Below are 3,029 nucleotides of genomic sequence, written 5' to 3'. Positions count from 1 at the left end.
CAATCCTCCGTGAAAATGGAGATTTGGAGAGTTGGTGCAACGCCCGACTCATAGCATCGTTCCCTAAGCCCCTAGAAGGAAGCTTCTTGCATCTGCGAGCTGGCAGGTCGTCCTCCTCACAAGAGGACATTGCGCTGGGGGGTGAGCATGACCTTGAGCTATAACTGCCTCCCCGGACATCCTTTGAGGAAGGATTAGATGAGGACGGTGAAGGCCTACGTTTAGCGCGGCGCAGCTTTCTTTTCAAACGACCAATCTCCTTCTGCATGGCTTTAGCACCATCCTCGTGGGTGGTGCTACCCCCGCCATGAGTATGGCTAGCCCTAGGGTATTCTGTATGGACACTTCCCTCACGATCCCTTTGACACTCAAGACGCTCGAAATGATCCTCCGGTTGTGATCCCTGTGATTCTGCATGGTGAGAACCTAGGCCTGCCATAGTATCCCAACCCTTTCTAGACTAGACTCCCCACAGACGGTGCCAATTGTAAGTGCACAATTGCACCTGGACCCCAAAGACAACTACGGGCTCAGGCCCAATAAGCCTTAAACAATCAAATTTATGGAGTGTGGGCTTGAAATCTAGGTTAGAGGCACTGAGAACTTGATAACAGGCTAAGAGTTACAAACACTTGTAAATAACAAATGATAATTGCAAATAGGCCTCCTCGGACATAAGCCGAGAACTATTTCTGTATTATTTCTCTTTCTTTCTTAAAAGTTACAATTCTTAACTTCTTTTCTTCGTTACAGACCCCCCTTTTTCTTTGGCGTTCATCCCCCTTAAATACTTCTTTTCCTAATGCTTTATCCACGTGTTGCTCCAACCCCCTCCCTCCTAGATATTTCTTTTCTTAGTACCTTTGAATAGTGACCAGAAGTTTCAGTTCTACTGTTCAGGGGTCACTTCCCTATTAATGCGGCCAGGGAGGTAGGTGCAGAGTCTTTAATGTGGAGGTGGCAGCCTTTGCTTTTGGTATCTTTCTAACACCGGTGTACCTCGAAGGTTTAGGGTTTCCCCCTTTTAACCAACAGTCTTTCCGGAATATTGCCTTGACCTTCATAGTGAAGCTCCGAGTTCTCCTGGGTCTATCCGAGGATAAACTTACCCTCGGATGTGTCCTCGGATCCTCGGCGTATGGGCCGATTCGCAGTACTAACAAATTCTTAGCTCAAGAGCAGGTTGACCCTCCTTGCTACAGTCCAAAGGCCCATATGCCCATTTGGGTCCTTCTACTCCCTACATCCATTATTCAATAAACACCGTAGGATATTTATATCCCTTTTATTTAGTGGCGGCTCCAAAATTGTTTTTAAGGATTGTTATTAAGAAACTTAAATTAATAATAATTTAATAAAAATAGAACTTGAATTTATTGAATTATTGACAAAAAAAATGCAAATACATGAAGTTTTTTTTACAAAAAAAGAAATATATGAAGTTTTACAATTTCATTTTAAAAGTTTTCATGTTTTGAAATAGTTACATGATAGTTCATTATTAATTGTCATTATTTATTGTTAATATGGATAAGTGTGAACATTTTATTTTCTTAAGTTTGTACAACATTTTTATTTTTATTCAATTGTTATTTCCTATTTGTCATTTTTTTTTTTATAAAAAATATTTCATTGTTTTTATAAAAAATATTTAAACTAAATGACAAAACTAAATCCATTGAAATTGTATTAATTATTGACCCATATAACCACATTCATTTATACATAAATAATATACTAAGTGTCTACTTAACCAATCAAATATTTGAAACATCATTTGTTTTTTTTAACAATATACACACATGTAACAAACTCTCTGTATTTTCTAATTATTAAATTATATAAAGTTATATTATATTTATAATACACACACACATTCACACACATTACAATTCACACAAATAATATTATGACAAAATAAATAAATTACGCATACAATCAATATTCCACACATATATAATATAAATTTATAATAAAGAGAGATACTGATTTAAATAGTTAAAAAAAAGAAGATATGATGAGATTCATGAGAATGAGATTGGAAATCAAATCAAAGAGAGAAAGCGAGAGTAGTTTGTACTGTTTTGGGTTTTGAGATTGACTGATCTGTGTTGTTACTTGATTTTAGATTGAGCTATGATTAAAGGTGAAAAATACTTTTAAGTGTAAATCAAACTAATAAAACAAATATTTTATATAAATAATATTTTTTAATTTCCAAGTCAAGAGGTTCATTTTGAACCCTTGAAGATAACGTACAGCTACCCCAGCTTTTATTTAAGTAGCTAGTATATGATTGGATTTCCTTTAGCCTAAGCATCAACCTCAAGGAGATTGGCCCAAGTACTATCCACTCATCTCAGCAACCAACTTGTCATGAGGTGGGAGCATTTCCTTCATCAATGGATGGTTTTTTAGAGCTTTCAACCATGCCATAATTGCTGGGTTCTTTTCGGGGCTAAAAACCACAGCAACAACCTCATGAAAAGCTTCGTAGTTTCATAAAGTTTTGTCCATTTAAGATAATGTATCTCTTAGTTACAATCTTTTGTTTCAAGGGAAGATCTTTTGATTTCAACCACATTGCTTTTGTACATAAGTTTATTTATTTTTATGTTTGGAGGGATATATGTTTTTATTCATTTGTGGTTGCACCTAATAATTTATTTAAGTTGCCTATGTACCCTTGGTGGGGATCAAACTAATTCGTAGTTCTTAAATTGAGGTTTTAGATTCAAAATCCTCAAATATGATTTTGTCCAATATAAGTGATGGACATTTAAGTCAAAGACTTGGTATTTAATTAAGTATTGACTTAATTTTGTTTTGGGTGAGATAATTTATTTTAATATCAAAGATAAATCAAGGACCCATGTTTTTATGGATTTTGAACTAAGGATTCTCTTTTTGAGAAATTGTATGTAGGAATTTTAACAAGCAATGATATTTTGATTGAAGTTTCCAAATTTAATTAAGGGAAAGAAAACTCCTTTGAAGCAATTTTATTTTTACAAACATGTTTTAGAAAT

Source organism: Castanea sativa, chromosome 3 (assembly GCF_040712315.1).
Source record: "Castanea sativa cultivar Marrone di Chiusa Pesio chromosome 3, ASM4071231v1".
NCBI classification, from domain to species: Eukaryota; Viridiplantae; Streptophyta; class Magnoliopsida; order Fagales; family Fagaceae; genus Castanea; species Castanea sativa.
Note: the sequence above shows the minus strand (reverse complement) of the source record.